We start from the raw sequence: 24,627 nt of genomic DNA, 5'->3' as shown, positions 1-24,627 counted from the left end.
GTTCTAGTTACAGTGCAAACTGAGGGCTGGAATCACGACGTGTCCCTTCCCCACCCCAATGTGTGATTTGCACAACCAAACCGAGGCTGTTTGATTGTGCGACTGGTTGTGCTTGAGCGATTCTAGGAAAAGCTCAACGCTTCAGGCATTCAAGCTGCAACCTGCCCCACCTCTTTACTGTAGTAACTCAGAGTTGCCGAAATCATTGGAGTGGTAGTATGGTCTACGCAAGGTGAGGTTTCTACAGGGTACACACACAAAAAAGATAGCTGTGCATGAGTAAAAAATCCAAAATCGGGGGCAGGAGAGGGGGATCCCAAATCCAGTTTGGGCAATACCTTTAAAAGGACTGACCAAAATGCTACAAAAGATTATGGAAGCTTTAGAGTTCTCCAGAATGCTTCATCATGCCTAAATGAGGGTTTTTTATCCCTCCCCACCGCCGGCAGGTTTTGGATTTTCTCCTGGGCATTGTAGTAAGCAATCACACTGCCGATTTGCCATGTGCTGTCCTTCTGCTGGATCTGTGTTCATGTCATACCAGTTTGGCCTTGTGAACTAACCTTTGGTTGTCCTCTGGGGGCCCGGGATGGGAACTGCAAGATGACCAAAAGAAGAGCTATGGGGGACTTGGGCAGGTGTGGCATACTTTATTTATGATTTTTATTTAAAATGGGGTATGGAGAGACATAAGAGAGCATTTTCAGACTCAGCCCACCTGAATCTGCAGTGTAAAACTCACTTCGATCTGTTCCCGGCATATATATACCGCCCCTCCCTCTCTGTGCCAGGAATAGCTCCTCAGCTCCAATGCTGTCTTGGCAAGAGGCCTCACCTTACGCTATTTGGACTTCACAGCTCTCTTTGGGTCCGGCCACCCCTTTGCCTAATTTCATGGAGCTTGCTAAATAACCTCTGGTTTCACATTGTTTGGGATAGAAACAACCAGTTTTGATAGGAATAATGGGGCCTGTTGTTTCCCTTATCTGCTGCTGCTTTCCTCCTTCATGTTTTAGTCTCATGTTGGATTCCACCTAACTGAAGATGACCAGAACATGGGTTGAATATGGATTATCTTTGAATTGAGGGTTGTCATTACATGCGCACCCTGCACTATGGCATAACTATGGGTTGTTAAGTATGAACAACCCAGAGTTCACAACCCAGCAAGAAACCATGGGTTCTCTTACTGGTCTGTTCATGGTTAACAACTTATAGTTAAACCATAGTGCAGGGCTCACACATAACAACCTGTGATTCAACAACCTGCACTTCAACGACAACCCATACTGAACCCATACTTTGTGTTGCCATTATGTGCAAACCAGGCCATAGACTGGAATGGCTATGAAATACTCCATAGCCAATTAAATTTGGCTCTATATTGATGTCAGTGAGGTGAAGAGAGGGTGGGAGCCAGTGAGGGTGGGAGTCATCAATATATGCTCCAGTGCTATCTGTATTTGGGGTCAAAGTAGCAGTTTAGTGTTTTGGAGCTCTGCCTTGTATTTAGGTTCTTGGGCAAGTTCCTTTTCTTTTAGTCTCACCAGTTTGCCTTCTGGGAAATTATTATTTTGTCACCAGCTATGCCCACCACGCATCACTGATGCAATGAATATGGACTTGAGCACCCTCCGGGAGAGAGCGCAGGACAGGAAGGCCTGGCGTGCTATGGTCCATGGGGTCACGAAGAGTCGGACATGACTGAACAACTGAACAACAAATGCCCACCATGGCAGCTATTTTATGAATGGACAAGCCCCCCACAGCAGCCATTTTGTCATGCCATGACACACTCTCAAACTTCCTAATATGCCCACTGACTGATTAAGCCATATGGGCACATAGGCACAGGTTTTGCTTAAAACAGAATGGCAAATTCTAAATCACAGAGTCTAGAGAACACAAACAGCATCTAAATCTGTGTTTTGTTTCTCCCAAATGTAAACCAGGGACAAGCAGATGCCCTGGCATGAAAGATGTTGCAGTAGTAATGGTAATGCCTGCTCTGATGTGATTTTTGCAGATGGAATCTGCACTTTTTGGTATTCAGTGGTGAGGCCCGAAGACAAGCCTAATTCTGCAGGTATTTGAGAAAGAACTTTTCAGGTACAGGGAATAAAATGGTTGGCTTTCCATTTCAGAAGAGCAACATAATACTGGATGCTTCCATGCGAGGCTTTTATGTTGCCCTGCTTCAAACCCGGATATTTGGGTGAGTGGATGGGGGCTATCCAAGTGTCACCCTCCATTTGTAACCCTGCTGTGTTTTCCCACGGCCCCTTCTGTCTTTTTTCCTTACTGCAGAAAAAATGTTAAGGAGGGAAAGATGAAATAGCTTCACTATGCCTTTTAACTGCTAGCACTAGGAGCCCTCCGTCTGGAGGCACCCGTGGTCTCTATAGCCCTAGCTTGTTAGCAGTGGTTGTGTCCTCATTCTTAGCCATTGTGCTTGCTCGCTCTCTCTCTCTCTCTCTCTCTCTCTCTCTCAGGACATCTCTACACCAGCCTAAAATCCTGCATTTAAAATGCGGCTTTCTGCTTCCGTCTTAAATGCAGGATCACAATGACTCCCTTTTGCACCCGCTTCCTTTCCCCCTCCCCCTTCCTTCTCCCCTTTTCAGAGTCTTCCATTATCTTTCATTGATCTCGCTCCTCTTCTTGCTGCTTTTCCTCTTTTCACTGAGGAAACTGAAGCAGAACACAACCGGGTAATTTGATAGCTCGTTATCTGTGATCTATTTAAAAACAGAACAAAGGGCATTTAGTGCAGGAGATGCCCTGGAGGGTCATGGCATCATGTAAAGAGCCCACAAACTTCCGTGAAGGGGCAATCCCAATTGCTGGATAAAAGCTCTGTGTGAAGAAAGCCTCTCTCTCTCTCTCTCTCTCTCTCTCTCTCTCTCTCTCTCTCTCACAGACACACTTCTTTCTGAGTAGCAGCCAAGCAAGGGTTTCTGGGAGTTTGCTGCCTGCATCCAGAGGCATCTTAAATAATTCAATTAGACATTGGCCAAAAGACAAACCCACACGCTGAAGGAGTCGTAAGGGCTGATGAGTGAGCACAAAAGAGGCATGTTCATTCTCTCTCTCGAATAACTCAGCGCTTACCCTGGAGTGTAAGTTGTACAGTTTCACCAAAGCTTCCAGTTCATCCCCCCCTCAAAAATATGAACAGTTACCATTACCATCCTCATGGCAGGCATCAGGAAAAGCTTTGAGAGATCAGGAGAGCTGATGTAGATCTCAGCCAAACCTGCTCACACATTGTGGGGGAGGGGGGTTGTGAAGCATCCCCCAGGTGTTCTGGGAACTTTTCTACTCATTTTATGTATTGCCCTCAATTGCCCTCAATTGCCACTCACTGCATTATACCTGATTGGGCAGTAGAGGTGCAATATGTTAGTGGAAGCTGGTCCTTCTCAGAGTCAGGCCTTCATTCCTTTGCACGCATCTCCCCAGGAGTGAGTGGCTGCCGTCACTTATGCTGGAGAAATGAATGTATTGGGGCATCTTCACGGGCAGTGCTAATACAGGGGCTAACCTTGCCTTCCAATGATCACATCCCTGATCGTGGCCCATTTCCTCCAATGGGAGCCACTGAGAACCAAGATTATCCCTATCTGCCTAGCCCCAGCTCGAAGGGGAAGGGCTGTAGTTCAGCGGTAGAGCACTTGCTTGGTATGCAGAAGATCCCAGTTAGATCCCCCTTATGTCCAGGTAGGGCTGGAAAAACTCCTGCCTGAAAACCTGCAGTCAGTGTCGACAATACTGGGCCAGCTGGACCAACAGTCTGACTTTCTGTGTATTAACTACCCAGTATAAGGTGACTTCCTGTATTCCTGTGTGTTCCATGGCCGACCCTACCATAAGGCAGACTGAGACAGCTGCCTCAGGGCAGCAGATGCTGGGAGGCAGGGAGAGGTGGTGGAAGACAGGTCTGTGGGCCGTTTGGCCAACCCTGCGCCCCCTAAGCTGGCATGGTGCTCTCATGGACAGTGCAGGAAGCTTCCCCATCACCAATGGTGAACTAACCTTCCACTGCCAGTCCGGCCAGCTTCTGGATGTGAACTGGGCAAGATGTCTTGGGCCGGCCTTCCTTGGTCATGCTGTGGTAGTACAGAATCCTGCAAACTGTCTTTAAAAAAAAAAGAAAAAAAAGAAATGCCACGTTATAACATAAATAAATGCCTACAGTTTTTCTTTTGTTTTGCTTAACAGAATTTATACTGTAATGCAGGGTGCATATGGAGAACATTATCTTTTTCTTTTAAATCTGGTCTTGCCTCTACATATACCAAGCTTCCATTTTTCCGGGGGCCTGCTGGTGATGTTATATGTGGCACAGGAGCATGGAGTATATCTCTGTCCCACCCTCTGAATCTCCTGGGGCACTGAGTTGCTTAAATAGAGGTGGAAGAGCCCTGGTAAACATAAAATGCTTAGGCTGTCCTCCCTGGGCCTGGTTTTCTTGGGTTGGCTTAATTATACATGAATATTAATATATGCCTCATGGTAAAATCAGCCTTCAGAGGAGTAAAAGCAGGAACGCACCTGCCTCTCATAGATAAAGTAGCCTCAAGACAGCTCCAAGCAGAGGGCTGTCAGAGGTGGCTAGAGCCAGAGGGAGTGTGGCAAATGGACAGCGGAGACCTGGGTTCAAATCCCTGCTCAGCCACAAATCTCGTTGGCTGAATGTTGGGCCAATCACTTTCTCTAATCCTAACCCACAAGGCTGAGGATAAAATGGGATAACTCCCGCGTATGTTATGCTTAGGCTGGAGCTACACATTGCCTACAATAACAAAGAGCCTTGTAGCACCTTAAAGGCTAACAAATGTATTATGGCATGAGTCAGCCCATATCTGGCCCTCCTGGGGTCCCCAGACGGCCCCACCCCCTTTCCCTTGACCACCAGTCGTTTGGTGGTTTCCATTGTGCAGTGTTTCCCCCCCATTCTCAAAGGCTGAAATGCCTCTCCTAAGGCTCAGTTACTGGCAGTGAGAACTTTACGTTAAACTGGGCTGCTGTTTTGGCCCTGTCCCTTTTGGCTTCATTCCCACCCACTGCTGGAATGCAGCCCCAGAGATCTTCTCCAAGCCATTGGGCTGAAAGTGGCTCAACCCCCCTGTTCAAGGATGTGAGAGATGCTCAGTTCATGTGGAGCAACGGGGAGGTCCCACAGCCTCAGCCAGGGCCCCGTATCAGCTGGGTATGCAGCTGATCTTGGGACACTGCCTAGAACACTTTGCCACATGTGAGGTTTTTTTTGGAAAATGAGCCAATGAGGAAATCGCTCCCTGCAGTTAGAAAATGTTGAAGACCACTGGAATGGACTGGGGGGGGGCACTTGCACATTGTCAGAAAACAGGATGCCAATTTGCATAATATTTGTGCATGCCAATGTAGATGTAGAAATGCAAGTTTAGAAATAAGACCTGTAACTGAAATAGGAATACTATGCATCTGATCAGAGTGGGGAAGACTGTAAGACCAGGTGAGCTATGTGCCTGCACAGTCTGCTGTCCAGGTGCTAACTACGGATGGGCAACTTCAAAGCCCCCTTCCTCTGCTCTCCCTTCTGGGGGTTCTTTATTTTTAAACCAGACAGACTGGGAAGCCAAACAGAGAACACCTTCAAATAGAGGGCTGCCCTGTGTAAAGTAGGACACCTGGCCACCCTAAATCAGATGCATGTATGGAGGGCTTCTGTAGGGTGGAAAATGAAATGGGGGCCTTCTTTGTCCATGCAGATTTTTAACCTGCTGACCTGAGTCTTGAGAGTGGATAATTCCTCCGATAGGAACTGTGCATAACTCAGGCTCAGGTGACACACAGACCAAACGGAGCTGGTAGCAAAATCCCCAGCTGTCACTTCTAAGTTGCTGACTCTGATGCACCAGATGCTGGGATGGGAGGGTGGACACGGAAGTGAGCAGAAGGGCAGTTGCTTGGGTTGCAAAGGGGGAAATGAAGCGTGAGGCTGGTGTGCCTTGCACCATCTGTGGCTGGGGGAGAAGTGGGGGAGCTGCCTCTGCTCCAGTGTAAGCAAGAGGTGGAGGATTCTGATGGATGTGCACTGTAAAGAGAAGCTACACTCTGTCTACCTTTTTATGTCAGCAACTGAAAAAGAAGGCGAGAGAAGGCTCTACCCAGAAAAATGTTGCGGAGACATCTCCCCTTCTCACACTCTGGTGCATCTCAGACCATCAGTGTGGGCCAGCAGCAGCGTCTGAAATGCTCAGGCAGTAGTCGGAGCCCGGTCATTTGGCGATAACTCCCTCCCTGCCATAAACAAGGGAGGACAAGCTTAAGGCAGTGCCTGGTCTTGGGTTCATCTGGGCCTTTGCTATCTCTCTTCCATGCCAGGCCTCAACAGGGATGCGGGAGAAATTTGTTCAGTTCGCATTTCAATGCATACTTACTTGATTTCACACTTTTAAGCGAATACACGAATCAAAACATCCTTCAAGATTTGCATTTCTCAGAATTTTGCAAAGGAGTTCTCTGATCAAAAACTGTGCGTCCTAGGGGGAAGTTCACACAAAGACACATATATTAATGAAAATAAAGTAGTACATTCTGTTAGGGTAATTGCTTGGAAAAAGTGCAAAGAAAAACATTCTCAAAGTTTGGGATATCTCAATCAAATCTGAGATTGGAAAAGCTGAGAGAAACCGATTTGACCATCCATAGCCCTCAACTCTAGATTGTATGATGTGATGGAGTACTTCTTAAGCATGTGCAGAGTGCTTTTCCCTCACAGCTGGATTTGGGGGAGGGATGTGCATGCTTTTCTGGTTTAGGTTTGGTTCTCAGGCAGATTTTAAGACTTATTCCTTCTTTCCTCCATCCGCCAGTCTGGGGTAAGTTTCCCTCCATCTCCACCCCACCCTGCCCACCTGGAGTATCTTTGCTGCACAAGCATTTCCAAGCAGCCTGTGTCACGTCTCTTTAGAGTGAGGGTAAAAAGTGGAATATGTTGCAGCCTTGTTCTGTGGCCTGAATATTGATCAGAAATAAATTGGATTTCTGGTGTGAACCTACTGCAAGGGGAGCCTTTCTTTTGAGCTCTAAGCCATTCCAAAGTCTAAGGCAGCTGGGACTGGAGCTCTGGAAAGCAAACATCTTCCTTTATTCCAGGGCTTGGGTGCCACATTGCCCCCCCCTCTGGGAATGCACCCCTCCCCTGCTGCCGCCACCAGCAGAAATGGCTGCACAGTTGAATTCCTATTGATGTTGCTGGGAAGAGGAGCTTGGTCCCCCATGCACTGTTTCTCTGCAGAATTGCTTTGGCGTGGCAGTGGCAGTGGCGGAGGTCATGCTGCAGAGGCAGGGGTCCTGCTGAGGCCTGCAAAACTCCCCCTAGTGGGCCTCTTGTGGCCAGCCCCTACTTTACCCCTTGGGCTCGGCTAACGTACCAGGAAATGGGCCCTCGTGTCAGGCAGAGTGAGGTGGCTGTCTCAGGCAGATGATTGGGAGGGCCGTGAAAGGGCAGCAACTGGTTAGTTAATGTATCATTGCTGTCTCTTTGCTACCAGTGAGAGGCACTTCTAGGATTTTCTGCATCGGGTGCCACAACGGGATGGGGAGCGCAGGCGCTATTTCGCCTCTGGCAGCAAATGTCTTGAGCCAGTCTCGAGGCCTCTGCATCGTCAAAAGAGGACAAAGCAGGCATGGAGTTGCATAAAATGTGCACATGCTAATGTATGCGTATGGATGCACATTTAGAAAAGATATAATCTAAATGGAAATGCAGTACTTCTCACCATAGCATGGAAGATGGTGGCCAGGTGAACAGTGGGCTGCTCAGTCTGCTGTCCTGGTGCTAAGTGCTGATGGGCAACTGCAGAGCCCGCCTGGCTCTCACTTCTGATGGTTGTCTTTAAATAAAATTTGGACCGGACATCTTGTCAAATAGAGGATGCCTTCTAACAGAGGATCTAATAGAGGATTGTCCTCTTGACAGCCCTTCAGGGAGAGGACCGTCATCTGTAAAGTAGGGCACATGGCCACCCTAGCCAGCTCTGGCCAGGCAGGTCCATCTCAAAGGAGAGTGGGGCGGGAGGGGGGGCTTTTGAAAGGAGAGTAGAGTAGGACCAGGATTCATTCTCTCTCTCTCTCTCTCTCTCACACACACACACACACACACTCACTCACTAACTCACTCTCACTCATCCCTGCATGTAGAAAGCTAGCATGTCAGGGAGAAGGCTGGTTAGAATCCTTTTGCCTGACATGCTAGTTTTCTATGTGGGTCTGTCTGTCTGTCTGCCTGTCTCTCTCTCTATATATGAATGAAGTAAGTTTGGCCATGCTGGCTGGCAACAGAGATGTCCATCACTGGGAAATCTAACCTTTTTCAGGGTTGCTGGAGTTCTGCAGTGCCCCTGACTTAGCTCACATTTGTGGGCCAAGTTGCAGATCTTTTCTGAAATCCAGGAACTTGTGCAAATAGAGATTCATGCAAATTCAGTTGCAATTTGTGTAATTTGCACAAATTGCAGCTGAAATTTGTGCAGATTTTTAAAAAATACAGAAAATGCACTAGCTGGCCTGACTTGCTGCGGACTGAGTCAGGCCAGTTAGTGGAAGACAAGTCGAAGCCAGGCGTGGGGGACGGTGAGTCGATGAAAATCCATTAAGCTCCACCCCACAACCAGATTCCTCCAACATCCGTAGTTGGGAATCATTGGGGTTGCAGTCCAACCCCTCTGGAGGATGCTAGGATGGGGCAGGCAGTTGTAGGTGATGGCATTTATCCTGGGATACAGCAACGACAGTCCTGAGATATCATCAGGCTCCAAATTTGAGCAGTCTGTAGGCCAAGTATCCTCTGCTTGGCCCATCCACTGTCAGTAGGCCCCGGTGAGCTGATCTGGCAGTGCGTCCAACACAGCTGACAGGGTGGGGATGTGTCTAGCCTCACTTTTAATTTCTGCAATGCCCCAGAATGATGCTAGGTCAGGGGCTTTGTGGGAAGTTGAAAGGGTGGGTAGGTCCCGCTGTCTGGTGCTGCTGAGTGCTGGACCAGAACATTCTTTTACAGGGTGTGTGTGTGTCCAGAGCAGGCCACCATCAGTGGGCCCTGCCTGGGTGCTGTCTGGATATTATTATCCTCTGAACCATGACTCTGCAAACAAGCACAGAGAGCTCCAAAACCAACGTTTCACACATGTTTACGAGAGCATCGCTGATCAGTTTGCACAAGATTGTGTGATGCTTCCACTCCAGGAACCTCTGCACAGTGAGGAAACGCAATCTCTCTCCTCCCTCTCCAGTTACAAGAAGGATCAACAGCGGGGGTCAATTAACTGTGGGCAGAGATGAGGGCCTTGGCATGTCCCCGGGGCTGGCAGCTGTCCAGCCAAAAGCAGAAACCTGCACCGTAAGCAGTAATTAAGAAGCAATTTGCCCTTGGGCCATGCCGCCGGGCACACCACCAAGTGACTCCGGTACTCAGCACTGGAAGGGTTCAGATGTGACCCTTGCTTGAGGCAGGTGAGGAGGATCTGAGCAGCCAAGGAACCAGGTGACAAGTGATCCAGACCGACAGCCAGGACTGTAGGTGCCTTGTGCAAGGAAATTCTGAGACTCCTGGCCCGATCTCAAAGCGGCGCTCACAACAACTTCTAGATATTGGTGTTGGGGATCTGGATTTCTCCACTGGCCTTCCTTCCATTTGTCCGTCCATGAGTTACACTGAACATTATACTGCTTAATCATGTGTGAGCAGTTATTCATGCCTAGCTCACAAAACAGCTCTAAGAGGTTTAGGGATGCACAAAAGTCACTTACCTGGTCTCGCAGCTTGCTTGGCGGTGGGGGGGGAGGCGCTTCGCTGCTCCCCCCGAAATTCAGGCCAGGGGGGAGGCTTGCCGCCTCGCCCGGCCGAAATTCAGGCCGGGGAGAAGCGCCCCGTCTCCCCGGCCGCGAACTTCAAAAGAAAAAACAAAACAAAACACGCCCCTGTGATAGGCTACGTAACGATTAACGTAGCCTATCACGGCTAGATCTGCAAAGTCAGCCGTGATAGGCTACGTTAATTGTCACGTAGCCTATCACGGGTGACTTTGAAAAAAAAAAACAAACACGTACGCAAATGGCAGCCCCCATAGGGAGCCGCCATTCGCGTTCCTTATTTGGTCCCTGTAGTCTACGTAAAGATTTACGTAGACTACGGCGAAAATAAGGGCAACGCTATTTGCCCCCGCCCATGACGAAGACCTGCCGAACCGCCGCCGGGAGGGACATTCATGAAAGGTAAGTCCCATCCCGAGGGCGGGGCGGGGGGGCGGAGAATTTCTCCCCGAACAACCTTCGGAGGACCGAATGCGCTTGCACTCGGCCCCCCGAAGTTTCGGGGAGAAATTCTCCCCCATCCCTAAAGAGGTTTCATTTATTTCTTAAACATTTGTACCCTTGTGATTTCACCTCCAAGGTCTGCAAGGTGGCTTATAATGTAAAATAAAATAATTGAAATGTTGATATAAGAATGCAGTCTAATGATTATTGATGGGAAAACACATGACTGAAATTAAATGGCAAAGAAGCTGCTGCTGCTCCTACAAGCAGCAGTAAAATACAAAGATGATTCCTTTTCCAACCTTGGGTCCCCAGATGTTGTTGGGCTATTTATAACATTTTACCTCTTCACCTGAAAACGGGTCCTAGGGTGGCTTACAAAGATTCATTAAGACAGCCCCTGCCCTTTGGTTTACAATCTAAAAGTCACGACAGAAAAGGGATTAGGAGGGAAGAAGAAAAAACAAAACCCAGGCACATAGAATAGTAGGGTTGGAAGGGGCCTATAAGACCATTGAGTCCAACCTCCAAACTAGTTCTTACAGAGTTCTTATAGGTGTCCTTCCTGGCAGGGCAGCTGTTCCTTCTCGTGACCATTGGCTGGGGATGATGGGAGTTTCAGTCCAACAACTTATGAGGACCTAAGTTTGGGGAAAGCTGGTTACATCTTGTTTCTCCCAGCCATCCTCCAAGGAGTTTGGATGGTGTACATGGTTCTTTGCCCTCTTTTTCATCCACAAAAGAACCCTGAGAAATAGTGAGTGGCCCACTGAGCTTTGGTGTTGCATGGGGAGTTGAACCCAGGCCTGCCTGGTCATAATCTGACAAAGTCTACCCACAGTGCTACAGTGGCTGTCCAAGAAATACAAGAAATCACAGTTGCATTGATTTGGGGATCTGGATTCTGGCAGGCCCCAGCCGAAATAGATTCTTTGGATTACCAAGACGAAACTAGACCACCTGTGAAAGGAATGACGGCTTATTGATAGAAAATGGATGCAGAATAAATATGCAAAGAAAGCTCATGCCTCTCGTCAGCCAATGAAGCTGTCACAGCTGGGTGTCTACCTCGGGCCCCAAGATAGACGAGAAGTTGTTTTCTAGAGCCACAGGTTTCTCCAGGCTGGTAGCGCACTTTCCCTCATGGAGCAAGACCAGATTGGTTCACTTTGTTCTCCAGCTTGTATAGCCCTCTCCCATATTCTTGAGGGTTTTCGAAGCCTCCCGGCCAAGGAAATTAATAGCTTTTCTGGAGAGAGAGAGGCCCCAACATTCCAGCTTAGGAGGAAGAGCCTCCCAGCTCATGGGTGAGATAAGACACTACTCCTTATCTCAAATGGGTGTGGAAACCAGGCACATGTACAGTTGTTGACGTACGGAGCTGCACTTGCTTGGTACCACTTAAAACTAGAAGACGCCCACTGTGGCAACTGCCCATCAAGGGGCCTACCTTTTGGTTAGCTAAAATCTGCCCATGACGTTAGACTCCACAGGTCTCTATGCATATAACACACTCTACAGGACGCAGCTGTGGGAGCTCACTAAAACTCCTTGCCAGCTCTTCCGGACTCAAATCCAATACAACAGTGTGTTGGGCTCAGGCCCGGAATGGCAGGGCAGGTGGGTCATGGGAGGTTATCTGAACCAGGGGCCAAAAAGAAGCAAGTCTAGTTTGGATTGAGAAAGTTGAGAGAGCCATCAGGTGGGAATTGGAGTCAGTTTAAGGAGAGTTCTGGAAGAACACAGCAATGCGCACGAGGCTGCCATCAGAAAAACGAAACATTGCACTTGGAGGCAATGTTGCAGGGGCGGCAGAACCTGTGCTGCATCGCTGCCTGTGGATGACCTGCCCTGACAGGGATTTCATAGGAGGCAATTTGTCTCCACCAGTGATGCGGCTTGGAAATTTTAGAGCATGAACGGAACGGTCTTACGGGCCCCGCTTTACATGGCCACATGTATTACTTCCCTTCTGAAGCATGCAACTCACATTTCTCTTCTCCCCCAATTGCCATTCCACGCTTTACAACCGCTTCTATACTCCCGATACGTTAGAGCCAAAAACTAAAAGATGGCTTGCCAGCCCTGATGAAAAGAAAGAAATGTTCTCTCAACATGTGCAGTTTTGCATTTTAAACTCGCTTAGATCATGGCACCGTCACAACTACAAGAATAAAGCGGTGGTTGCTTCTGTCCTTATGCGAAACACATTTACTTGGGAATGAGCACTGTCCTGTTACAGAAAGAGGTAAAACACACTTAAAGTAAAAATAATAAATTGACCATCTATAACCAGGTACATGCCCCCCACTATAATTGAAGCAAAACAGCAAAAGGGCCCGTTCTGATGGCCTCAGTGTGCCTCTGCCAACCTGGTGCCAATGCCAGGCCTGTCAGTGCTCCCTGCACATGCTGCCCTCTAGGTGCTCATTTGGGGCCCCATGTGCTGTGGGACTCCAGACCTTGGCCCCACGGTCGAGCTGCAGCTGCACCCCGGTCTCCATGCTTGCCTGCCCTTCGTAACAACAGCTGATGACATTCCTAAACTTGCCGCATATCCAAAACATGTCTTGGCAGAAAACAGATACGAGGCTATTCACACTGGACGTTGTGAACTATGGATCTTCATGGCAGTTTTTACTGTACCATAACTGCACCTGCTTTCTTCCCTTAAGGATTCTTCTTGCATTGTATTTTTCTTTATTAATCAGGAGCAGGCAACCTGCAGCTCTAGGGCCCGAAGTGGCCGCTCAGCCTAATTTCTCAAGCCCTCTTCAGGTGATCAGTTTAGGTCTCTGGCAAAAGCAGTATGCCCCTTTCTTGGCAGCCTACTGGGAGGGGAGGGAGAGAAGAGGGTGGCAGAAAGAAATGGGGTGACCCACTCATTTTTGGTTCTGGTCTGCCTACTGCTGACTTCAGACCTGCTCACTGCTGACATGCAGCCCCCAACAGAAAAAAGGGTTGTCCACCCCTGTATTACATTTATGCCCCACTTTTCCTCTTAAGAAGTTCAGAACAACATACATGGACTCCCCATTTGATCCCCCCAACAACCCTGGGGTGTAGTTTAGGCTGGGAGGCAGTGACCATCCCAAGGTATACCATTTCAGGCTGTGGGTTCTGATGATGCTCTGTGATGGGGCTTGGTTTGCAGGGTTCTGCTATGGAGCAGATCTTGAGCAGGGGTCAGGTTTCTCAGGAAGCAAGACAGAAAGAGATGAGCATGACGGAAAGCTCCAAATGGTGTTAGGGCTGGAAGCCAGACAAGGTTTGCCTGTACATTGCTCCAACAGGGATCAGGGCAAGACTAAGGTTTAAATAGAAGTGCTGCTGGATTTAAGCTGGTTAGCCCCTCCTCCATACTAACTGAGGCTTTGTCTCTTAAGGAGGCCTGGCCTGTTTTAGCAACCTGAGGCTGCAACGACATGGGAGTGACTGTGGCACGTTAGGTTCCACATGGCCTGAGCCCTCCGAGTCTGAGGATGGTAATGCAACATCCTCTGGACACAGGGCGCTGCCCCTGAGGTCTTCATGGAGAGCTGGATTGCAGGGAGGTGGAAGCCTCATGTTTCCTAGGGATGTCAGAGAATTCCGCCACAGACCTCGGGGAGGCCGAATGCCAGCGCATTCGGCCCCCCAAAATTTGTGGCGGAACGGCCTGCCCCCCCCCCCCGCGGATCCCCCCAGGATGAGACTTACCTGGGGCGGATCTTCCGGGTGGCGGTGGCTCCGGTGGCAGCTCCGGCTGCGGTTCGGCGGCGGCGGCAGTGGCAGCCGGTCTTCTGACCGGCTGCCGCCGCCGCCATTTCCCGTGTAAAAAAAAAAGACGTGATAGGCTACGTAAAGATTTACATAAACTATCACGGCTAGGTAAAAAAAAAAAAAGTGATAGGCTACGTAAATCTTTTATGTAGCCTATCACGTCTGACTTTTTAAAAAAACGCACGTACGCAAATGGCGGCGGCTACGGCCGCCGTCATTTGCGTTCTTTATTTTGGCCCGTCTTAGTCTACATAAATATTTACGTAGACTAATACGGCAAAAATAAGGGGAACGCAAATAGCGTCTGCTACGCTATTTGTGTTCCCCTTATTTTCGCCGTCTTAGTCTACGTAAATATTTACGTAGACTAAAACGGGCCAAAATAAGGAACTCAAATGGCGGCGGCCGTAGCCGCCGCCATTTGCGTACACATGTGGGTTGTTGTTGTTTTTTAAGTCAGATGTGATAGGCTATGTAAAGATTTACGTAGCCTATCACGGCTGACTACAGGGATGCAAACGGCGGCGGCTATGGCCGCTGCCATTTGCGTCCCTGCTAGCCAGCGGCCGGATGTCGCTGTCTAATCCTGGCCAGCCAGGATTCCGGGGGGGAGGATTCTGGGGGGGGGGAGGGACGGAGTGCCTCCCCCCCCCAGCGGAACCCGGCGGAGCCAGGTAAGGCCAATTTCATACATCCCTAATGTTTCCATAGCTGAGATTCCACATCTTCTACCTGAACCATTCACTTGTCTTCTGAGGACAAGGCGTCGGAATCCTCTACATATGAGCATTCGCAGCCCTGGGCCATGACACCGAGTCATTCAGTACATGGTTGAGTGGAGATTTGAACCCAGGTCTCCCCAGTCCTAGTCCAACACTCTAATCCCTACTGGACTGGATGCGGCATCTTGAAATCCTCTCATTAAAAGCCTGCTTTGGGCCAGGGAGAGAACAGAGGCTCTGCTTTGGCACTTGCTGCCCACCTAGCCATGCAACTCTTATGCCAGGTACCATTGCTGACTCCATCTGTCATGACCCAGCTGTCCTTTTAATTCCTCCAAGCACTTTGCCTCAGTTCAGCCACTCTCTTGCCCATCTGAGCAGGGTCTGCCTGGAGCGCCAGCCTGGGATTGTGTCCTCAGTTGCCAGCCGTGGACAGGAGCCCGGCCAGCCTTTTCTGTTGGCTGCCATCTAGACGAGAGAAGGACTGGCAGCAGCAGATGCTCATGGGTGCTGTGATGGCATGGCAGGGGGTTTTTTGGGTGTGGAATCTGGGCTGTCCCCTGGGGCTTTCCTCACACGCAAGGAGAGGAAAGCAGCCCATAATGCCTCCAGATTATTTTAACCACAGTGAAAGGCACATAAGGTAGCAGAGGCGGCACAAACTTCTAGGCCTCTGCTGTTAAGTTTGTGCGTGACTGGTGGCCACTGGGATTTGGTCAGTGGTCTTCAGCTGCCACCCTTGGCTCAAAAAAGCGTTTTCCCCTCCCTGGAAGAAGAATCATGTTAGTTTTGTTGTCCAAACAGCGTGTTTTTGCCAGCTCAGAACGGAGCAGGAGGCAAGCAAAATAACAGCGATTTGAATTTTTTTTTTTTTTATGTTTGCATTTTGTTGGTGGTCTTGACCTGAAACACAAATAAAACCCAGCCCTTCCCATTTCTTTGCAGGCAGATAGGATTTGAATGGCTTGCTGTTTTCCAGGTTTGCCTGTGAGGGCCAAAGCCCAGAAAGGCCTGCTGTGGAGCATGGGGGTGGTGGTGGACTTTGGCTGGTGGGCTTTGTCTTCCATGAAGGACAGGAAAAGCCTGTGGCCTAGTGGTACAGCCCGCTGGGAGGCTCTCCAATTTACAGACCCTTGGCCAGGGTCATGATCCAGCTAGGTGGGTTCTGGAATCCAGGGCTCTCAGTCTAAGTGGTCTGGAAGCCACTGTGTGGTCCAAAATGAGGGAGGGCTCAAGTGCATGAAGGAGTTTAGGCAGAGCCCTCTTACAGGAGGCAAGCAAAGGGGGTGTAGCTCAATGGCAGAGCATCTGATTTGCATGCCAAAGGTCCCAGGTTCAATCCTTGGCATGTGCAGGGAGAGCTGTGGGGAAAGACTCCGGTCTGAAACTGCAGAGACCCACTGCCAGTTGGCGTAAACCAGCCTTCTCCAGTGTGGTGCCAATGACCATGGGGATGATGGGAATTGTAATCAAACATGGGTTGGGAAGACAACATAAACCATACTGGGCTAGAGGGGCTGACGGTGTGACTCGGACTGAAGCAGATGGTTGGGTTGCAACTCAGGGGGAGAGCCCCTGCTTGGCATGCAGAGGTCCCCGGTTCAATCCCAGGCAGGGCCAGGAAAGACCTCTGCTTGAAATGCTGGAGAGAGTGCCAAATAATACGAGGCTGGATGGACCAAGGGTCTGACTCGGCATAAGGCAGGTCCTTATGGGTAAAATCCAACACAAACCCTTCTTAGAGTAGACCCATTGAAATGAATGGTACTTGGGTTAGTCATGATTGACCTAAGTCCCATTCTTTTCAGTGGGTCTACTGAAGTAGGGGTTGTGTTGGATTTTACCCTATGTTCCGATGCGCAGACTGAGGAGCACGCTCTGAGGACAAGGTGTCCTACTGCGAGGTGCACATGCATTGGCTTACGTGCAGCTGCTGCATCCCTGAAGCACACAGCGTGGTCTCCCAGGCTTGCAGAGGGGCAGCGCAGGAGGTGAGGCACTGGAGACTGACTGCGGGGCCCCCTAATTTGACCCCCCCACACACACACACACACACTCCCCAGTGCTGTATGCAACTCCAGCCCTATGAGCAGGAGCCCCAGACATTTTGCTGCCCAAGGAAGAGGACAAGGTGGCATCTCTCCCCACTGCAGGGGTAAAAGTCAAGCAGCCTGGCAGTTCTATCTTATTTCAACAGTGGCAATGGGACAACCCGCTTTGCTGCAGTTGAGAGCAGTGGGCTAGTTTAGGGGGCTTGGGGCAGGCCAAGTGGCACACACAGGTCTCTCCTGCAACACTTTTGCCACCCCTCAGCATTTGCTACCCAAGGCGGCTGCCTCACTCTGTGTAATGGCAGGGCCAGCCCTGGCTGTGAAAGAACACAATAATTCTTTCCCACCCCTGGGAACAGTCTTCATGGTAGAGAGCTGTGGTACTGCCAGTATCTTACCATGGCATATACCATGCAAACATGAAAGGAGGACCAGCAGTTTCTCCTCTTTATGAAAAGAAAATGGCAAACTCAACCTAAAGGTGGTTTCAGATGGTCATCTAATGCCTGGTCTAGGTGTGACATTCCCCCTGCCAGTGCCCCCCCCCCAGCTGTGGACTGACCTATGTCCTGCTAGGGTTGGATCAGGCTTGGCACTGGGCAAACTAAAGGGTAATCCAAAGACAGGTCAATAAAGAGGCAAAGGTCAAGCACAGAGATATCAGACCAGCAAGAGGGCATTTCCAGGCAGGAGTAGTCCATATGAAACAGGCAGTGATCAAAGGCACAGTATTACCAGTACCAGGCAAGAGGGAGAGTTCTAAGAGAGGGGTCTGAGGAGCAGCCAAGGTCCAAACACAGAGAAGTACACCAGCTCAATCATGGTACAAGGCACTAGAGCTGGTAGAAGAACATTCCAGCAATAGCTAGATTCAAACTGAAGGCTTATGTAGCCTGAGCTCCCAGAGCCCCACCCAGGGCTCAGCTGCAGTTCATCACAGGCCCTCTGGCAAAAGTCCTACTCATGAGGAGGTCCTTGCTCACAAGGAAGCCTTTACTCTTGAGGAGTCTTTTTCCGCAAGTGGACACTCCTTCACCTGGCCATGGGCTTAGCCTGTACCTTCGGGCACCAGCGTTTAGGGATGTCTGTCATGGGGAAATCCAGCCCGTTTTAGGCTTGCCCCTGGCTCAGCTTGCATTTGTGAGCTGAGCTGCAAGCCCTTCCCCAAAATCTGGGAACCTTTCCTGGTCCCCACCCCCACCCGTATATAGCAATTTGTGCAAATTACGACCCAAATTTGTGCAAATTACACTGCAATTTGCACAGGTTGCTATTTATAAAAAAGAAAACCAAAATGGAAAATCCGTGAGCTGGCCCAACTCGATGCAATTGAGTCAGGCCAGCTTGTGGGGAGGTGAGCCAAAGTCTGGGGGGCCAAGCTGCTGAAAGCTTGGTGAACTCCACCCCGCAGACAAATTTCTCCAACATCTCTACTGGCATTCTTTCAGCCTGGGCGGCTGCTCCTCCTCTGACACCAGGGGTGAAGCACATGCCTCAGAACCCCTGCCCATGGGTTCGTCTGGGTCCACCACTGTCGAAGGGCCCCGTGTCACCCCCTTACAGTTGTTGGAGGGACCTGGGGTAGCACTAGCATCAGGGGGATCCATGGGGTCTTCAGGCTCTGCAGTCTCAGAGTTCTTCATCTGAAGAGTCATCCTGGCCTGGGTCTGGCTCAGGCATGACAGTCTGGCGGCAGCAGCTGAGTCTGGAAAGCCGCCCACCATTTAAATTCTCCACAGTGCCCTGGGTTGATTGGGCACTCTGGAGCAATGCGGGAAATTTAACAGGCTGGGCGGCTTCCCAAACCCAGCTGCCGCCGCCAGACAAACCTACAGCAGGGAGGACCGATACAGGCATCAGCTCCAGTGAGCCTCCCGAGTGGCTGGGCCTGGCAGCTGCTAGAGGATTCTGGGTGCTGATGCCATGCCCTGGCACTATGGGCATTTGGAAGCCAAGTGGCCATCGTGAATGGTTGTGCAGATTTCTGTACAATAGTGAGGATATGGTAAGGACAACCATCTCCCCATGTGTGTGAGTATTGGAGGCTGGTAGCTCCGATGTCAGTGGGGCACTAAATCCACTCTGGGTTTCATTCAGAACCATCCAGAACCCTAAAGGAGCTCTCCAAGGTGCGGAACCCTATCCCCAAAACAGGTTCAGTAACTTGGATAGCTCCTTTAGATTTCTCACTGGTTCTGATTGAAACCCAGAGTGGATTTACTGCCCCACTGACATCAGAGCCACTGGCCTCCACTGTGTGTGAGTGTGTGTGTGGGGTGGGGTGGGGTGGGGAAGACAGCTGGTGTGGGGTGACATTTTAAGTGCCCACTAGATGGCACTGTGCTCCCTACAAACCACTCCAAATAGGTCGGTTTGAGGCGGAGCTGCTCAGACTCCAAAGCCCCAGGGCTGTGTGTGTGCTTTCTGCAGTAGAAGGAAACAACAATTCTGCAACCAGAATAAATCATGCAGATTTTGCAGATGTGTGGATATCTACTTGCTTTGTACATCTTACTCTGTTGCTCATTGATCATAGAGCTATTTAAAAAAAAACATGTTGTTTTTAAATACAGATGATGATCATGCAGCTATGAAGGGTTATCGAAGACCTTCATGCCTTCATGCCAAATACTGCTCATGCCTCCCCCACTTCTTCATCATCATCATTTACATTTCTATACTGCCGAGCAGCCAAAGCTCTCTGGGTGGCTTACAAAATATTAAAAAATTAAAAAGGTAACATAAAACATAATATAAAAACCATTTACAGACCATTTTTAGCTTTCAGGATTTCACCAAATGTAGTCCATACACTTAGGCATAGCCAGTGTAGTGGCTAACAGACCGAGCTACAACTCAGGAAGTCCTCAATTCAAATCCCGCCTCTACCATGACCTCAGGAGCTTGCTGTAGGGCCAGTGTTCCTCAGTCTGGTACACTCCAAATATTTTGGACTACAATTCCCAGCATTCCTGACCATTGGCCATGCTGTTTGTGGCTGATGGATGTCCAAGACACTTGGAAGGCTCCATTTTGGAGCAGACTACCATAGACAATTTACTGTCTCCAAGCTTAAAGCCCTTCCGTTTGCAGTATGGGGATAATAATTCTGAGCTACTTCGCAAGGCTGCTGTAAGGATCACAGCAATATAATATATCTGATGTGCTTTCAGTATCGGAAAGCACCCTGTAAATCAGGGGTGGGCAACTTTTAGTCCTCCAGATGTTTTGGCCTATGCTTCCCATCAGCCCTCATCATTGGCTATGCTGGCTAGGGCTGACAGGAGTTGTAGGCCCCCAAAATCTGGAGGGCCACAAGTTTCCCACCCCTGCTGTAAATGCAAAGTAATTATTATTTCTCACTCATTTCTCATGAGATGTTGATCCTGTGTCTGTCTCGGTTGTACCACACCAAGACTGCAGATGGGAAACCTGCCATAAAAGTATCCTGAAGCATAGAAAACTAGCACATTAGGGAGAAGGCTAGGCTAGAACCCTTCTCTCTAACATGACAGTTTTTTAGATGCAGGGGGGGGGAAGTTATATTGGGGAGCATTTGACTGTGTGAGCCCCCAGCTGTAATCTGAAATGGTACAGCCCAGACCATCTCATCCACAGCTGTAAGAGCTAGAAACTTGTTTTGTGGTTGTTTTTTAAACAAAAGCTGAGAGTCCTAAGAAGTTAAATTCTGTTCCCAAGTACCACACACTTCACTTGTTCTGCACTTGAACACAATTTCCGAATACACGTAGCCCAGTGACACCTCCAGTCTCAGGTTCCAATATCTTTTAAGCCTGAGGTTCCTCCCATAATGGATTGCACACTTCCATGTAGGGTGGTCACTTGTGAGTCTCCAAAAAAGAGGAAATGAATTGCCAAAAAAGCAGACACTGATTTGCATAAAATGTGCATGTGCTGATGTATATGTATAGATGGAAATTTAGAAATAATTAGGCTAATTTAAATAGAAATACAGTACAGCTAATCCCAGTGTGGAAGACTGTGCTCAGGTGATGTATGTGTCTGACTGTTTAGTCTGCTTCCCAGGTGCTGTTGATGAGCAATTTCAAGGCTCAGCTCTTCCTTCTGATGGTTCTTTATCTTTATACCAGACTTGGACTGGGCACCTCTTCAAATAAAAGACACCTTCCAAACTGAGGACAGTCCTCTGGCAGCCCTTCAAATAGAGGACTGCCGTCTGTAATAAACAGGGCCACCCTACTTCCATGAAGTAATCTGTGCATCTAGCAAACTATCATTTAAAAACTTATTTATTTATTTATTTATTTAATTTCTAGCCTGCCTTTCTGCCAAAAATAGCAGTCAAGGCGGCGAGCAATAATAAAATGCAGATTTTAAGGGCGCAATCCTATGCATGTTTAGACAGAAGAAAGTCCTACAACTCCCAGCATTCCCCAGCCAGCTGGCTGGGGAATGCTGGGAGTTGTAGGACTTTCTTCTGTCTAAACATGCATAGGATTGCACCCTAAAAAATCTTAATTAGAACATAACATAGAAATAGATCCATTGAAATGCAATTAAAACAAAAACAATAAAATAGACACCACCCAACCAATTAAAAAAGAAGAAGAAAAATTTCTTCAGCAACAGACCAGCTTACGTGCCAAACTCCTGCCTGAATAAAAAGGCCTTTGCCTCCTGGCAGGAGGACGGCAGAGAGGGAGCCAACTTAGCCTCTCTCGGCAGGGAGTTCCAGAGCATGGGAGCAGCCACCGAGAAGACCCTCTCTCGCGTCCCCACCAAACCCGGGCAGGCTTAGATGGCAGAGGACAGTCTTTCAGGCAGCCTGGCCCCAAGTCATATAGGACTTCATAGATCATAACCAGCACTTTGTATTGTGCGTGGAAACAGACCGGCAGGCGGCCCTTGAAGCTGCTGTAAAAAGGGAGTCACGGGCTCTCGGTAAAACTAAACATTTACTCTGTTATTGTTTTATATGCGTGCAGATGTTCATTCTGTCTTCCTGGAGGTGTGTCCCTCCCTGCCCACAATTAAACCCTCCATATTGTGCAGATATAATGCTTCAGTAGCTGCATTAGGATAAAGAGAGGCCCCATCCCATGCCCTGTGTGTGTGTCTCTTGCTCTCCAGAATATTAAGCCATCTCTCAGTCCCGGCCTGGGTATCTCTCTGGAAAAGAGAATGTGCTGACTAACTGAGTGTGACTGAAGGGGGTATTAATTCTCTCCAGCTCTGACAAGCAAGAAAGATGGGGTGAGGGAGGTGAAATGTAACAGGCCAATCAATGGGAGAGAACGCGCGGAAGACGGTGATTAAAGTGGGGATGTAATTGATATAACAAGGCAAATAAATCTCTCCGGATTGGAGCCTCTGCCATCTTCAAAGAGCAAACAAAAACGACTAGTGATCCATGCATGAAATGCTCTGAGTCTCCAGCCCAGCTTTGCCAAACTGGACATTACAAGGAAAAATGCATTCAGCCCTGCACCTTCAAGTCCACCTCTCCTACCTGCAAAGCTGGGGTGTTGAACCTCTTTCAGCCTGAGCGCCGAATTTGCAATCGGAGAAGCTCTCAGGAACCTTTGTCTTTGGGCGGGGCCAAAGACAAACAGGCCTGAGGGCCCAAATGCCCCCAATAGCAGCATCTTTGAGCGTAACGCTCTTCCTGCTTGTAACTGAGCCTCAGGAGAGGCTGTTCAGCCTTTCAGAATGGGGGGAAAGTGTGCAAAAGCCGGGAAACCACCAAAAGGTCATTGGTTGGGTTGGGGGAGGGGAGGAGAAGGGGCAGGACCAGAAGAAGGGAGCATGGCCATCTTGGAAACCCCAGAAGTCCAGATTGGGACCCCCGGCAGGTGGGATTTGGCCCACAGGCCTAGGTTTCTGCACCCTTGCTGTACATAAGAACATAAGAAGATACCTGCTGGATCAGACCAAGGGTCCATCTAGTCCAGCATTCTGTTCACACAGTGGCCAACCAGCTTTTGACCAGGAACCCACAAGCAGGACATGAGTGCAACAGCACCCTCCTTCCTATCCATGTTCCCCAGCAACTGGTGTACATAGGCTCACTGCCTCTGGTGCTGGAGGGAGCACATAGCCATCCTGACTAGTAGCCATTGATAGCCTTTTCCTCCAGGAATGTGTCCAACCCCCTTTCAAAGCCATCCAAATTGGTGGCCATCACTACATCCTGTGGTAGCGAATTCCATAGTTTAACTATATGCTGTGTGAAGAAGTCTTCCCTTTAATCTGTCCTGAGTCTCCCTCCAATCAGCTTCATGGGATGACCCCACTGGGTTCTAGGATTTTGAGAGAGGGAGAAAAATGTCCCCCTATCCACATTCTCCACACCATGCATACTTTTGTACACCTCTATCATGCCTCCCCTTCCCTCCTTTTTTCCAACCTAAACAATCCCAGCTGTAGAGAATATGGGTGCCCTGTATCTTTCCCCTTTACAGGCAGGTCAGCAACTTGGGAGGGGCAATTTCAAATGAAGAAATGTCAGGAAGGGAAAGGGTTAAGTAGCTCCTCCACCTGACCCATTTTCCAGTCAAACTGCAACTCCCACAAGTTGCTTTTCATTCAAACAAACAAGCAAACACAGCAGGAGCCTGTTGGTGCATCTTTTGTGTAACGTCTAGTCTGATGCTCAGAAAAAAGGGTGCATCTAAGTGGGACCCAGCTGCTCCTTGGCGAAAAGTGCTGTGATCTATATCTGGTTTTGCCTGTTTGATTTCTTAAGGCTGGATAGTTGGAGATTTTTCTGGTAGCTCTTGAAATTGCTGTATCAAAAAGCAAATTGGGGTGCAATTTCAGGAGTCTAACGGATGAGTGCAGAGTGTTTTTTCCCCAGGCATCTGAATACTACATCTAGCTGAAACTCACTGTCCTCAGTGTTTTAAGCTCTCTGGGGCAGTCTTCCCCAACCTGGGGCTTTCCAGATGTGTAGTCCAACATAGCTGGGGGGCACCAGGTTGGGGAAGGCTACTCTCCCCCCCCCCATTCCGCTGTTCTTCAAAACAGCTCTCCCTATTCTCTCTTTCTGCCCTTTTAATGCCTGGACCTCTCCCCCTTGGCAGAAGTAGGGAAGTGTGAGCTAGCAAGCCAGACCCACTGATGAACATTTTGGACAGTGATAGGCCAGAGCAGCTCACATGGTAAGGCTGGGCCCCTATAAATGCTTGCAGTTGAGGCCTGCTTTGGCCTAAGCAAAGGAAGGCCTCTGCTTCATATCATAACACCCCTCCCTTTTGAGTAGATTTATTATTTAACAGATAACATTGCTCAATCACCTTCTCTGCCCAAAGGTATTCAAGGTAACAAACAGCCTCTAAATTAATTTTGGAAATGAGCTGAAACAAGAAAAAATTAAACAACCTATAAGTCAACGCGTCAATACTCATCCAAAACAACAAGCGTGTGGGAATTCACCTGCTCCAAGCATGCTCTGGTCCTCACGTGCTGGGGCAGAGTCCCTGATTATTATTTTTTTGGCAGATTATTCTTGAGGACCCTTGGGCAGGTCACCCTTAGCGGGGGCCCTCCTCCCACAGTGAGTCCAGCATCTCACCACCATTTGTCACCAGCTGCTATTCCTCCACTCAGGGCTGGCTCCAGGTTTTTGAGGGCCCTTGGGCAAGATACCCTCCATAGCCCCCGTTTCTCAGTGAGTCTACCCGCTCACTGCTGTTGTCAACAGCTGCTCCTCATCCTCTTTCTAATCATTGCTGCCACCTGCTTGCTTGACAGGCAGAGAGCCAGGGAGCAAGCAGGCCGTGGCATCTCCTGCTCCTCCTCGCCAC

General features: G+C 49.2%; 1 long non-coding RNA gene across 1 annotated transcript; it reads right to left on the bottom strand.

Annotated features, from left to right (window-relative positions):
* Positions 1-243: 243 nt before the first annotated feature.
* On the bottom strand, positions 244-24,508 carry LOC146340706 (uncharacterized). Its single transcript, XR_014783746.1, has 4 exons — positions 24,257-24,508; positions 6,426-6,527; positions 4,036-4,138; positions 244-2,738 (listed from the first exon to the last, which is right to left on the bottom strand). It is a non-coding gene; the product is annotated as an uncharacterized LOC146340706 (long non-coding RNA).
* Between the last annotated feature and the right edge of the window lie 119 nt (positions 24,509-24,627).

Source organism: Heloderma suspectum, chromosome 6 (genome assembly GCF_057233095.1).
Source record: "Heloderma suspectum isolate Gila_16-S chromosome 6, 16-S_ref, whole genome shotgun sequence".
Lineage (NCBI taxonomy): Eukaryota > Metazoa > Chordata > Lepidosauria > Squamata > Helodermatidae > Heloderma > Heloderma suspectum.
The sequence above is the reverse complement of the archived record's forward strand: the minus strand, read 5'-3'. Positions and strand labels throughout refer to the sequence as shown.